We start from the raw sequence: 15,664 nt of genomic DNA on the forward strand, positions 1-15,664 counted from the left end.
ACAATGGGCAAAATGAAATTGTGCAGAACAACAAAACACACAAAGTGCATGTAAAACTGATGAAATAAACTCTAAATTTCACCAATTTCTTACTTTTTTAAAAAAATTTTTTAGACGTTGATAGACCTTATTTTTTTTTTATTGTAAACAAATGGAATACATTTTGATTCTCTGTACATGGAGTAAAAGCATACCATTCGTGTAAATCATAAATTTACACAGGGCAATGTTGTTTGATTCATTCTGCCATTTTTCCCCCTTCCCCCCCACCCCACCCACCCCTCTTTTCCCTCTATACAGTCCTTCCTTCCTCCATTCTTGCCCCCCTCCCTAATCCTAACCCTAAACCTAACCCTAACCCTAATTGCTAACCCCTCCCATCCCCCATTATATGTCATCATCCGCTTAGCAGCGAGATCATTCCTCCTTTGGTTTTTTGAGATTGGCTTATCTCACTTAGCATGATATTCTCCAATTTCATCCACTTGCCTGCAAATGCCATAATTTTATCATTCTTTATGGCTGAGTAATATTCCATTGTATATATATGCCACAGTTTCTTTATCCATTCATCAATTGAAGGACATCTAGGTTGGTTCCACAATCTGGCTATGGTGAATTGAGCAGCAATGAACATTGATGTGGCTGTATCTCTGTAGTATGCTGATTTTAAGTCCTTTGGGTATAGGCCGAGGAGTGGGATAGCTGGGTCAAATGGTGGTTCCATTCCAAGCTTTCTGAGGAATCTCCATACTGCTTTCCAGAGTAGTTGCACTAATTTGCAACCCAACCAGCAATGTATGAGTGTACCTTTTTCCCCACATCCTCGCCAACACCTATTGTTGCTTGTGTTCAAACTATCCCTGTTCGCTGATGACATGATTATATATTTAGAGGAACCTGGAAATTCCACCAGGAAACTTTTAGAACTCATAAGTGAATTCAGTAAAGTAGCAGGTTACAAGATCAATGCTCATAAATCCAATGCATTTTTATACATAAGTGATGAATCTTCAGAAAGAGAAGTTAGGAAAACCACCCCATTCACAATAGCCTCGAAAAAAATAAAATATTTGGGAATCAATCTCACAAAAGAGGTGAAAGACCTCTACAATGAGAACTACAGAACACTAAAGAAAGAAATTAAAGAAAACCTTAGAAGATGGAAAGATATTCCATGTTCTTGGATAGGAAGAATTAATATTGTCAAAATGGCCATACTACCAAAAGTGCTATACAGATTCAATGCAATTCCAAATAAAATCCCAATGACGTACCTTACAGAAATAGAGTAAGCAATTATGAAATTCATCTGGAAGAATAAGAAACCCAGAATAGCTAAAGCAATCCTCAGCAGAAAGAGCGAAGCAGGGGGTATCCCAATACCAGATCTTCAACTCTACTACAAAGCAACAGTAACAAAAACGGCATGGTATTGGTACCAAAATAGACAGGTAGATCAATGGTACAGAGTAGAGGACATGGACATAAACCCAAATAAATACAATTTTCTCATACTAGACAAAAGGGCCAAAAATATGCAATGAAGAAAAGACAGCCTCTTCAACAAATGGTGCTGGGAAAACTGGAAAACCATATGCAGCAGAATGAAATTAAACCCCATCTCTCACCCTGCACAAAACTCAATTCAAAATGGATCAAGGACCTTGGAATCAGACCAGAGACCCTGCATCTTATAGAAGAAAAAGTAGTCCAAATCTTCAACATGTCAGCTTAGGATCAGACTTCCTTAACAGGATTCCCATAGCACAAGAGATAGACCTTAATTTTATTCATTTATGTATATGTGGTGCTGAGAGTCGAAGTCAGTGCCTCACATATGCTAGGCAAACACTCTACCACTAAGCCACAACCCCAGCCCCAACTTCTTACTTTTAATATTATACTACAGTTATGCAGTGTTACCACTGAAAGATACTGGGTAAAAGCTTCACAGAATATTATTATACTTTTTTTGTATGATGATGTAATGTATAAAGATGTAATTTATTTAATAATGACTACAAAAGAGGAAATGAGCTATATAGGTATGAAGATTTTATATACTATTATAATTAAGTATCATGATATTAATCAAACTACACTGCTTTAAATTATTGTGTTAATTATCATCCCTATTTGGACATAATCTTTTTTCCTTTTTTAACATAGGTAGTTATAGCTATTCATGGGAAACTAAGGGGGTCCTGAAGAGTCAAAACAATACTGAAATAGAAAAGCAAGGTAGGGGGCTGGGATTGTTGCTCAGTGGTAGAGTGTTTGCCTAGCACATGGGAGGCACTGGGTTTGATCCTCAGCACCACATTAAAATAAAGGTATCTACAACTAAAAGTTAAAAAAAAATTTTTAAAGAAAAGCAAGATAGAAAGACTCATACCTTGAAAGTTTAGAGGGTCTAGCAAGGAAGCCCAGCTACTCATATACCCTTGACCAACAGAAGAATGGTCTTCCTCTATCATGCAAAGTTCCCCTCTTCCACCAAGCAAACAACTTTAGGAGAGAAGCACATGGAGTGCGTGTGGGAGGAAGGGTGACACCCACCTAACCAGCCAGGTCAGCAGAATCAATCCTGGTGATCAATGGGGTGACATAAGTCACAACCAGATCACTCTCACATCCACCCTCTTGATTTCATAACTTACTAGAAAGCTACCACAATTGAAACAATGTGATATTGGCATAAGGACAGTCAGAGACCAACAGAAATGAGAATCCAAAAAGAAAACCAAATATTTAATGACCAATTTTTTTTTTTTGGGGGCGGGGTTGGGGGAGTTGGGGGGTTGAACCTAGGTGCACTTTACTACTGAGCTACATCCATCCCCAGTCTTCTTATTTTTCATTTTGAGACAGGGTCTCACTAAGTTGCCCAGGCTGACCTCAAATTTATAATCCTCACACTTCAGCCTTCCTATTTACTGGGATTATAGATGTGCAGTACCATGACTGGCTGACCAAGTTTTTTGTTGTTGTTGTTTGATTGGTTTTTGCTGTTGTTGTTTTGGTTTTTCTTTTGTTTGGTGTTTTTTGTTTGTTTGTTTGTTTTTGCGGTGCTGGGGACTGAACCCAGGGCCTTGTGCATGCAAGGCATATTGAAAATTTTTTCGTAGTTTTTTTTTTTTTTTTTTCCTGTCATCTTCTGGCCAGGGGATTTGAACCGCGGTCCTTCGGCATGCTAGGCGAACGCTCTCCAAAAGGAGCTATTTCTTCAGCTCCCATGCAAGGCAATACCAAGTGATTTTTTAAAAAAATGTTTTTAGTTGCTGATGGACCTCTATTTTGTTTGTTTATTTATATGTGGTGCTGAGAATCAAACCCAGTGCCTCACACATGCTAGGCAAGTGCTCCACCACTGAGCCACAACCCCAGCCTGACCAAGAGATTTTTGACAAGAATGCCAACACCATTTAATAGGGAATGAATAGTCTCTTCAACTAATGGTGCTGTGCCAAATGGATAACCACATGCAAAATAATGTTATATCCTACCATATTCCATATTTAAAATTTGGTTGAAAATAAATCAATAACCTAAATTGAACTAAAATTATAAAACCTCATAAAAGAAACCATAGGACTAAATCTTCATGGCCATGGATTTGGCAATGGATTCTGAGATTTGACAACAAAAGAACCAGCAACAAAGGGGAAAAAAATTAGATTTAAATTAAAATCTTTTGTGATCAAAAATATGTGAAAAGACAATCTAAAAAGTGGAAAAAAAATTCAGGAGTCAAAGGTTTATCATCCTGAATATATTTTTAAAATTCTTATGTATACCTTGAACAAAAACAATAAAATTTACTTTTTATAAAATATGAGATGAGTCGGGTATGGTGGCACATGTCTGTAATCCCAGCTACGGTGGAGGCTGAGGCAGAAGGATCTCAAGTTCAAGGCCAGCCCCAGCAACTTAGCAAGACCTTGTCTCAAAATTTAAAAATTAAAAGGGCTAGGGATATAGCTCAGTAGTAAAGTGCCCTGGGTTCAATTCCCAATACTCCTCACCACACCAAAAAAACAAAAAAAAAATGTGAGGTGGTAATGAATATCCTAATTTGTCTCACACTACAATAACCTTTTTAATATCCATATGTATCCTACAACATAATATTAAAAGATAATTTAGAAAATGAGCCAAGAACGCAAACATATACCAATGGCCAAGAAGCTCCTAAAAAAATATTCAACACCAATGGTCATTAAGGAAATACAAATCAAAAGCACTACAAGCTAACACATTATATCCACTAGAATGACCATAGTAAAAAAATGATAGAGGGGTTGAGGACGTAGCTCGGTGGCACAGTGCCTGCCTAACATGCAAAAGGTCCTAGATTCGATCTCCAGCACTGCAAAAGAAGAAAAAAATCTTTTTTTAAAAATAAAGGTTATTTTTAAAAATAAGGGTTATTTCTGTGTATTGAGGATACACAGAAATAGTAATCCTTGTTCACTGCTAGATTGTAAAATTACACAATGCTACGGAAGAGAGTTCAGCATTTCCTCAAAAAGCTGAACAAAGAATTATTGTATGCCCAGCATTTCCTCTCTTAAGTATATACTTAAAAGAACTAAAAGTGGAAACGCAAACAAATACTGTTTATCAACTGGTAGACATCTGGGGTTGTTTCTACATTTTGGGTATCAGAAATAATGCTGTTATACATATTCAGGTACAGTATCTGTTTTGAGTTTTATATGTGTGTGTGTGTGTGTGTATGTGTGTGTACATGTATGTATACGCACATGTCTGTGTATATATAACAGAATATTATTTAGCCATAAAAAGGAATAAAATACAGATATGTTGCAATTTTAATAAACTTCAACATTATGCTAAGTGAAAAACATCAGACACAAAAGGTCAAATATTACATGATCCCTTTTATACTATATTATTCCTTTAATATGGCAAATCCATAAAGAAAGAAAGCAGATTAGAGGTTATCAAGAAAGGAATGAAGGAACAGGGAATGAGTATTTCATGGATAGAGGGTAATTTATGAGATAATGAAAAAGTTCTGACAATAGAGAAAGCTGGTGGTTACACAACATTGTAAATATTGCAACTTTAAAAATGCAACTTTAAAACTGCTAAGTGTGCTATATGAATTTTACCTCAATTTTTTAGAGATTACATGGAGGGAATTAAAAAGTAGAAAGGCTCTTACAACAAATATTTATACCAAAGTCTTATTTGTAATTACCAAAATGTGAAACAATCTAAATGTCCATCAGCAAGTGGATAAAAAAATCGTGTTATATCTATATAATGGATTACTACTCAGCAATAAAAATGAACAAACTACTGACATATACAACAAAATAGATGAATTCCGAAATAATTATACTGAGTGCAAAAAGCTAGACTATACTCCATATGATTCCATTTATATAAAATTCTAGACAATGCAAACTAAACTATAGTGACATTAGGTAGATGAGTGGTTACCTGGAGATCCAAAGAGTTTGACAGACAGATTAAAAATGGGGATAAGGAAACTTGTGGGGGTATACTCATTACCTTGTGGGTAAAATGTTCATTGTTTTGATTGTAGTGATAGTTTTGTAGGTATACAAAAGTGTCAAAACTTAGCAAATTGTACACTTTTAATATGTAGACAGTTCACTGTATGTCAATTACACCTCCATAAAGCTGATTTTTAAAAAGGATGGGGAAAGGGAAATAGGGCACAACATGCTCATGCTGGCCATTCAATAACTGATAAGATAATAAGTACTAAAAGCAATTTTAATTTAGCTGAGTGTACACAACACTTGGCAAGGTGATATATGGAAAATCACTCAAGGTAGCATATAATTTGAATTTTTATAAACTTAAAAATACTTCCACTTAATTTACATTATCATTTCAGAGACAATTTTCATTTTTGACTGCTCTTCAGATGGTACTGTCAGAAACCCTCCCATTTCTTCTCTATACTTTGACAAATACTGCAATGTGATCTGTAAACAAGCATTTTGATGCACAAAAAAGCTCCTATAAGAAACCCTAATTAGATAACAGGGAAGGGTGATACATGCCTCTGATACCAGTGACTCAGGAGGCTGAGGCAGCAGGATCACAAGTTCAAGGTCAGTCTTAGCAATTTAGCAAGACTCCAAGCAACTTAGTGAGATGCTGCCTCAAAATAAAAGTTTTAAAAAGGGTTGGGGATGTGGCTCAATGGCAATGTGCCCCTGGGTTCAGTTAGGTTCCTTAAAGCTGAAAGTACCTATTAAAAGCATCTCAAGAAAGAAGAAATCAAAAAAAGACTTTTGCTATCTGCATTAACCATCTCTTAAGAATTTGTTATATTTATCTTATAAAGATATTCACTTATATTTAAACTATTTCAAAACTTTTAATCTACTTTATAAAAAATTAGAAAAGTTGTTTTTTCTGTTTTTTTTTTTTTTTTGTTGCTGGGGACTGCATCCAGGGTCTCTCACATGCTAAGAACACGCTCTACCACTGAGCTATACCTCCAGCCCTAGAAAAGTTTCAAGGTTCAAAATTTTAAATTGGGTCAGACACAGTGGTTCATACCTGGGTTCAAACCCCAGTACCACAAAAAACAAAAACAACAAGAAGCAGCAAACAAACAAAAAATCCTAAGGTGAATATTTCTTTACCAAAGATATGTCTACTATTTATTTATTTATTTGTTTATTTATTTATTTTTGGTACTGGAGAATGAACCCAGGGGTGTTTTGCCACTGAGCCACATCCCCAGTCCCAGTTCTTTTTATTTTTTATTTTGAGACAGCATCTCACTAAGTTGATTAGGGCATTGCTAAGTTGCTGTGGTTGGTCTCGACCTTGCGATCCTCCTGCCTCAGCCTCCTGAGTCACTGGGATTACAGGTGTGCATAACTGCCTGCTTTGTCTTCTGTTTTAAAGACTAACAAAAGTATGGTATACTCACTAGTGGGAAACTGTGGTGAAGTTCAATCAAAACCACTTTACATTCATGATATTTATGGCCAATGAACAAATGACATCATCTGACCCAAACCACCAAAATCTCTCACTTCAACTGCAGCAAAGACTTTATTTAACTCAGCTGAATTCAATTTTGATGTCCTCCCTGAATCTCAATTTCTTCATCTATTAAATGGATACAATAATACTTACAACCCCATGGGGTTAAGTACACATTAAATGAGAATGCAGGTACTGTATTTAAATTTGTTGCCTGGCACACAGAAAGTGCTCTTAAATGTTACCTATTATTACCTGAATAAATGTTCAGCCTCCATGAGTCCAGTGCTGGAATGGCATCACATATGAGAAACAAGTCTAACCTCAAAAAAAAAAAAAAAAAAGAAAGAAAAAGAAAAAAAAGAAAAAAAAGTTAAAGCAACTTTAAATTTTAATATATTGAGACCCTCAAAGAAAATAGATTCAATTCAAATCCACAGCAGCACCTCTTAATATTTTATTTCACAATTATTTCACAATTCCTTTTACTTGTGTTTCTCATAACTATACACCTGCCCTGAATCCTCTATAGTCATTCCCATTCTCAATTCACAATTAAAAATGAAAAAAAAAAAAAAATTCACTAGGCTCTTTCTCTTCTATTGATCCCCCTCTTCTTGTAAGCAGTTCTTGGTCTGCTTTCTAACATAAATTAATAACCCAGTCTTAACTCCTTGGAATTCTTCAGCTCCTTTTCACTCATTTTTTTTTGGGGGGGGGGGGTGCTGGGGATCGAACCCAGGGCCTTGTGCTTACAAGGCAAGCACTCTACCGACTGAGCTATCTCCCCAGCCCCTTTTACTCATTCTTATACAAGTCTAGAACTAAGTAAGCTGATCTAGAATCTCTCTTATAGGTGAGAAGTAGAAGTGAAGAAAAGTCAGAAACAGAAAAAACACATAATTTATTATATCCTTACCCCATTTGCAAAATTCATTATTATTGCTATTACAAGACCCTGAAGGCTTGTTGGTGCTGAATCTACTTTAGGAGCCTGGAAGGCCTAGAATCCTTGAATGCTGAATGTCGCCATTAGAAACCTTAATATGCCTGAGTCAGTCTGAATTCCTGTAAGCCCTTGAAACACCTAAGCCCTACTGTGTTCTTACACCGAAGTGAGAAGAACTCTCCAATACACCATTTGGTTTTACAATTCTATTCCACAAATAAAACATCAACTAAATTCTGACCTTTTGATACCTTACAAAGATTGCCATGAAAAACACTTCTCCAATTCTTTATACTTCCTGCAACCTCAGGGTTTCGTATCAGGACATGTGGTGGCTGGTTAAGGTTGGAAAGGGACAGTCAGAGGACATTGCCCTTCCACTTTTTACTACTAACCGTGGTCATAAAACACAACCCATATGGTGAATTTTTTCCTGTGAAATAACTTGTTCTCCCCTATGCCAAGAAATTACTAGTTTCCCAACTTAGATGTCCTTCAATAGACGAATGGATAAAGAAACTGTGGTATATATACACAATGGAATATTATTCAGTCGTAAAGAAGAATCGAATTATGGCATTTGCAGGTAAATGGATGGAACTGGAGAATACCATACTAAGTGAAATAATCCAATCCTAAAAAACCAAAGGTCAAAATGTTTTCTCTGATAAGTGGATGATGATACATAACAGAGGTTGGGGGGGGTGGGTAAGGGAAGAATGGAGGAAGGTTGGATTGTCTAGAGGGAAATGAGGGGTGGGGAGCGGGTGGGGGATGGAAGAAAGGAAAGATAATGGAATGAGACAAACATCATTACCCTGTGTACACATATAATTACACATATGGTGTGACTCTACTTCATGTACAACCAGAAAAATAAAAAAGTTGTATCCCATTTGTGTACAATGAATCAAAAAATAAATTTAAAAAAAGAAATTACTAGTTCCCTTTCCCCATCAGCCCTCAAGTCATGCCAAAATACATGTGATTTTTTTTTTTTTTTTTTTTTTTTGGTGCTGGGGATCGAACCCAGGGCCTTGTGCATGCAAGGCAAGCACTCTACGACTGAGCTATCTCCCCAGCCCCAATATATGTGATTTTTAAGTGGACACAATAGGCTCACACTGAGAGCCACACCACACCAAAAGATGACTTTCCAACTTAAGAGATATCAGGAGCAACATTACTCAAAACATACTTTAGCATTTATTGCTAGAATGACTTTCTTACCCTATCATAATTTTATCATAATTAAAAGTGGAATACATTGGGGAAGAAGTTTAATTAATTGCTTTCTGCTCTCCATCCTCCATAACTCCCTAATAGTTTGTAGTTTTTTTAATAAAATGCAACAGTCTCGTAACTAACATAACTAGTTTCTTCTACCTTTAGCATTCTGCAAAGCATTGTCCCAGAAATATATGAGTTATCTTTTTAAAATGTAAATCAGATAATTTAGCTTCCTCATTCAACCAGCTGTCATCCATGCAATAGAGTCCTGTAAAATCTGACCTATTCTTGAACACACCAAACCAAATTCTCTACATAAGCCCTTTGTATTTGTTGTGGCCTCTGATACTCTGCTCATTCAAAGAAATGAAATTTCTGCCTCCCTTTCAATGAATAGTTCATATGTCACTACAAAGAGGTCTTCCTTGACCACCTCAATCTGAAGAATCCACTGCTCCTTTGTTGCTCTCTCTCACAATACCACATCTATTTTCTTCATAGGATTCACTGTAATCTATATGTATTTTATTTACTTACTGAAAAACTGCCTATCTTCCCAGACAAAAATGTAAGCTTGTAAAGGGCAGAAATCTTAGGCATTTTGTTCACATATATACCTGCAATGCCAAGTAGTGTGTAACACAAAATAAGCACTGAAATGGTTTTCTAATTGTCTGATTCACTTAAAAAGTTAAATACTTTCCTCTGAGGTAAATTGGGCTTCTTATGGTATTTAAATCTTATTTATATAGTCAATAAGATAATCAAGTTATCAACTATGTGTTCTCTCCTTCATTATAACGATCTGACTCAGAAATCTTCCTTCCTTTCACTGAAGGTGAAATTTACACTCAGAAAATAACATGGCAATTATGTCTCACAACAGTTCTATGGTTCTGTGGGGTCCAAATTCAATCATCTCAAAAAAAAAAGCAATTGCCATCACTACAATCTGACTGCCATCATTACAATGAGAAGTTCTCACGGCCCAGAACCACTTAGGTTAAACACACCCAAGATGCAAACACCTGTGAAAGAATTACTGCTGCTAAGAGTTCTTGAAGCACTCCAAATGCCTTGAAGATAACCTCAAAGGAACGGGATGATTCAGTTCAGACATCTGACTAGTAGAACATTCTATAAAGCTTTAATATTGACCCTATCACCAGAAAAACAGATACTGTATTGTAGACTTCTAATCAGATGTATTTAGCAGACAACATCCATCTTTTGCAATAAAATGCCACCTGAGTTCCTATTCCTATCAAATTATCACTGTTTTGGGCAACAGATAAATCAGAAACTATAGTTAACAAATTCACTTGTCTGGGACTCAAAGCAATTAATTAAACTTACTCAGAGAAGTATAATAGCCTCTAGTCACCTGGAGACAATTTTGAAAGATCTGAACAACTGTGACAATTGGGCATACCCAAAACACTGTGATCTGAAAACCAAGCACATGTCACTTTCAGTAGTGCAACTATACTCAAAGTAAACTTCCCCCCCAATAATAAATACTTTTTAACATCAGCTGAATCTTGAACAATGATTTTTACTTTTCTCTAAAATAAAGGGCTATGACAGCTACTTTAATGAGAGGCCCAATAAACTCAGGGCAAGGGGCTCATTGTGTTGACTTTATCCCCTCACCTAGAACTTATACTGATTGACTCTGATAGGTTGACAGGTTACTGACATCTCAGCCTTGCCCAAGATTCTTATTTCACATTATTTAAAAAAAAAAAAAAAAAAGAAAGAAAGAAAGAAAGAAAAAAAGAAAAAAAAAAAAAAAAACACAACACTGTCTACTCAAGACAACTATAGGGGCTGGGGAGATAGCTCAGTCGGTAGAGTGCTTGCCTTGCAAGCACAAGGCCCTGGGTTCGATCCCCAGCCCCGCCAAAAAGAAGAAAAAAAAAAAAAAGACAACTATAATCTAAATACCTCCTGCTATCAAGTCTTTCCCTCCCTGCCCTCATTGAGTACCTGGTTGGGGAGGGAGTTATTTCAGGCCCGTATTAATAACTCTAAATGACTAATGAGCCACACAGTAAGGCTGAGAACAGAGTCCATAAAAGAACCAGAGTGAGCTGGGGGTGGTGGTACATGCATGTAATCCCAGTGACTCAGGAGGCTGAGGCAAGAAGATGCAAGTTCAAAGCAGCCTCAGCAATTTAGAGAGGCCGTAAGCAACTTAGTGACACTCCGTCTCAAAATAAAACATAAAAAGGGCTGGGGATGTGGCTCAGTGGTTAAGCACCCCTGGGTTCAATTCCTGGTACCAAAATAAAGTGGGGAGGGGGGAAAAGAAGCAGAGTTCATTTCCCTATCCCTTGAATCAGATCTGCCCTTGTGATTTACGTTGACCAACAGAGTGAGGCTTAAATGACACTGCAACTTCTGAGCATAGACCTCAAGAGGCCTTGCAACTTCCACTCTCACCCTTTTGGGACCTAGTCTTCATGCAAACAGGCCAAGACAGACTGCAGAAGACCCCACAGCAACCTAGCTGTCAGCTCTAGTCCAATGCCAGACCTGTGAGTAAGACTACTCAGGTCCAACCAGTTGTCAATCTGTCAAATGACCAAAATCACTTATAAATAAAACCAGTCAATACCATAAAGAATCGAGGTAGACTGTGCCAAATTAGCCCTGCCCAAACTGCCAAACCATTTATATCATAAGCAAATAAATAGATTTAAGCCACTAAGTTTTGGGGTGGTTTGTTTCACAGCAGTAGATAACAGAAATATCCACAATCATCTGAGAATAATTCAAAACATCACATTGAGCTACTGAAAATCAGTCTTTATATTCCCAACATGTAGGGCAACTAGAATATGTAAAGAACAATATGTAGAACTACCCTCCACTGTTAAGGTATATGCCAGGCAATTTCAGCAAAATGATCAGATTTATCTATCTGCTTCCATGTGTATCCCATGTGTAAATACCCATAGAAGATATGTGCAAAGCTATGCATCTAACAAAGGACTCACATTCAAAATTGATAGAGAATGTCTATCAAACAGTAAGACAAATTTAAATAATGGCCAAAAAAACTTACATAGGCATTACACACAAGAGGATACTTAAAAGACCTATATGACTATGAAAAAATGATTCAACATCAAGTCACCAGGGAAACGCAAACTAAAACTACAAAAAGACACCACTACACCTCCAATAGATTAGTTGAACTTGAAAGGTCTGATAATACTGAATGCAGTCAAAAGACATATTACATTCAAACTCTCATATCTTGCTGGTAAGAGAATATAACCACTTTGGAAAACTAGGAATACATAAATTAAACATGCTTATATGACCTAGCAACTCCACCCCTAGGTGTATAATCAACAGAAGTGAGTATACATGTCTTACATGTATAAAAACTTTGTTCAAAAATGTTCATAGGCCAGTGGCTTGGGAGGCTAAGGCAGGAGGATTCCAAGTTCAAAGCCAGCCTCAACAACTTAGTGAGGCCCTAAGCAACTCAGTAAGACCCTGTCTCTAAATAAAATATTAAAATGGGCTGGGGATGTGGCTCAGTGGTTAAGTGCCCCGGGTTCAATCAATCTCTGTTACAAAAAAAAAAAAAAAAGGAGGCGGGGTGCTGGGGCCTGGGGTTATAGCTCAGTGGTAGCACACTTGCCTAGCATGTGTGAGGCACTGGGTTCAATCCTCAGCACCACATAAAAATAAATAAATAAAATAAAGGTATTGCCAGACACAGTGCAACACGTCTATAATCCCAGCAGCTCAGGAGGCTGAGGCAGGAGGATCATGAGTTCAAAGCCAGCCTCAGCAAAAAGCAAGGCACAAAGCAACTCAGTGAGATCAGTGAGGCCCTCTAAAGAAAATACAAAATAGGGTTGGGGATGTGGCTAAGGGGTTGAGGGCACTGAGTTCAATCCTCAGTACCCGCCCACGCACAAAAAAATGTTCATAGTAGTATTACTCATAACAGTTCAAATCTGGGATAACGCTCCGGATGCGGGGATGCACACCTGTAATTCCAGTAGCTTGGGAGACTGAGGCAGGAGGATCCTGAGTTCAAGGCCAGCCTCAGCAATTTAGTGAAGTCCTAAGCAACTCAGAAAGACCCTGTCACTAAATAAAGTACAAAAAGAGCTAGGGATATGGCTCAGTAATTAAGTGCCCCTGGGTTCAATTCCCAGTTCCCCCCCAAAAAAAAAAACCTGCAAACAACTCAATAGAAAAAATATGGCAGTAGTCAGATAATGGAGTATTACATAGCAATGATAAAAGAATAAACCATTGCTATAATGTATATGAAAATACACTCATTAATCTCAAAGGCAGTGTTGAACACACACAGAAGAGTACATATGGTTCTATTAATATGAAATACTAATACAGGTAATACTAATTAAGGTAACAGAAGTTGGAATAGTGATTATCTTTGGAAGTCATTTATGCAAATGGAATTCTAGGGTGTTACTGGTGTTTGATCAGATGTCCTTCCAGAGAAAACCATCCAAACAAGATTATTTGAGGAGCAGCTTATAACTTGGAAGTTAAAAGCAGCTGGAAGCAGTTAGTCATGTTCCTGCACATTCCACCTGCATGTAAGATGCTGCTAAGCTCAGTTTTGCTTTAGAAAGGACATAATCTGAGCCCTGCACTGGTCTGTACAATCTGACCTTCTATGGCTACATGACCAAGTCAGTGCCTTAGTTTAGGACTTCATCCTATTCCACTAGCCTCCTTACCACCAGATATACTGTAATAAAAAAAATCCTTAAAAAAAAATCAAATAAATACAATGGTGTCACCCATCATACACATATCTCCTTAAAAAAAAAATACTTATCTCCTTAAATAATTCCCCACTGCCTATAAAAGAAACAATATTATCCTTAGCAGAATGCTAACATCCTTTTGTGATCTGGACCCAGACTACCTTTTTTCTCTCACCATATTACCCCGAGTTCCAGATATAACAGATCACTCATAGTTGACCTAGAAAGCTCTACGTTGTCTCATCTCAGTATCTCCGGATATGTAACACATCCTCTATCTAGAGCAGCAGTTCTCAGAGAGAGAACTCAGGAGGTCTAAGAAGTCAAGCTAGTTTCATAACACTATCAAGATATTATTTTTCAATTAATAATAAGATGTTATTTTGCTTTTTTCACATGGACAAAAGCACTGGCAGGTGAAGTTATCAGTGTCTTCACATGATCAAAGCATTACTCTACATTTCCAGTTTTTTAAAAAGTATAAATTTCACTTAAGAATGTCCTGGATGAAGCAGTAAAAATAATTTTAGTCACCTTTCAATATCCTCAAGGGATTGGTTCTAGGATCACCTCTCTACCCATTGCTCCATTCCCTCACCAACCAAAATCTACAGATGCTCAAGTGCCTTATAAAAAATGGCATAGTAATGATTACATGAATGGTGTGAATCTACATCATATACAACCATAGAAATGAAAAGTTGTACCCCATTTGTGTACAATGAATCAAAATGCAGTCTGTAAAAATAAAATTTTTAAAAAATAAATAAAATGCAAAAAAGGCATAGTATTTGCATATAATCTTCACACCTTTCCACATACTTTAAATCATTTCTAGATTATAATAACTAATATAATGGAAATTCATATCAATAATTGTTATAAAGTACTTTTTGGCAAATAATGACAAGAAACAGAGTATGTACATGTTTAATAGAGCCACAATTTTTTCCTCAAATATTCTCAATCTGCAGTTGGTTGAATTCAGAAATACAACTCACACATATGTAGAATTCACTGTATTAAATTTCCACCTCTGAGTTCAAGTCTTTTTAGTATTTTACATAACAAAATGGTAAGTACAAAACGCTTCTGCTACAAACAAAAGTACAACTGTCTCAGGGAAAAGTACTTGTGTAACTGAACTTCAAGCTGCCCTAGCTTTTTTCATGTAGCATTTTACTTGAATAAACAACTACAGGCAAACTACAGTTATTCAGATTTGGATATGTGGCTGTATTTTTCACAGAAATGAAAGAAGTAAGCCTATTACTGGCAAACAAATAATGTTATTTGATATCGTTCAAATGGAATTTGATAAAATTCCATTAAGTGAAATCAGAATTTTGAAAAACATGCATCTTCTATGAATTTGATAGCTTCTCAATACTTATAGACTTTCCTAAAGGTGGTACTCTTTTTTTTTTTTTTTTTGCAATTTCCTCACCTAGGTTTTCTTTTTTCTTTTTTTATTTTATTATTTCTTTTATTGTAAACAAATGGGATACATGTTGTTTCTCTGTTTGTACATGGCGTAAAGGCATACCATTTGTGTAATCATAAATTTACATAGGGTAATGTTGTTTGATTCATTCTGTTATTTTTTTCCCTTCCCCCAACCCCTCCCACCCCTCTTTTCCCTCTATACAGTCCTTCCTTCCTCCATTCTTGCCCCCCTCCCTAACCCTAACTCTAACCCTAACACTAA

At 36.6% G+C, this 15,664-nt stretch overlaps 1 protein-coding gene and 1 non-coding gene across 6 annotated transcripts in view; one reads left to right on the forward strand and one right to left on the reverse strand.

Moving 5' to 3' along the window:
- Positions 1-15,664, reverse strand: part of R3hdm2 (R3H domain containing 2) — a 171,538-nt gene that overhangs the window by 118,331 nt on the left and 37,543 nt on the right. For 3 of the 5 annotated variants that reach the window (XM_047551799.1, XM_047551798.1, XM_047551796.1), the window contains exon 3: positions 7,264-7,326. The exons of 1 other annotated variant lie outside the window; for it this stretch is intronic. The gene's annotated coding sequence lies outside the window, so the exon portion shown is untranslated. Of the gene's footprint in view, positions 1-7,263; positions 7,332-15,664 lie in introns of all 5 variants that reach the window. One more of the 5 variants, XM_047551801.1, reaches the window with a different exon arrangement.
- Positions 11,016-11,092, forward strand: Trnaa-ugc (transfer RNA alanine (anticodon UGC)). Its single transcript has one exon. It is a non-coding gene; the product is annotated as a tRNA-Ala (tRNA).

Source organism: Sciurus carolinensis, chromosome 4 (assembly GCF_902686445.1).
Source record: "Sciurus carolinensis chromosome 4, mSciCar1.2, whole genome shotgun sequence".
Classification (NCBI taxonomy): domain Eukaryota; kingdom Metazoa; phylum Chordata; class Mammalia; order Rodentia; family Sciuridae; genus Sciurus; species Sciurus carolinensis.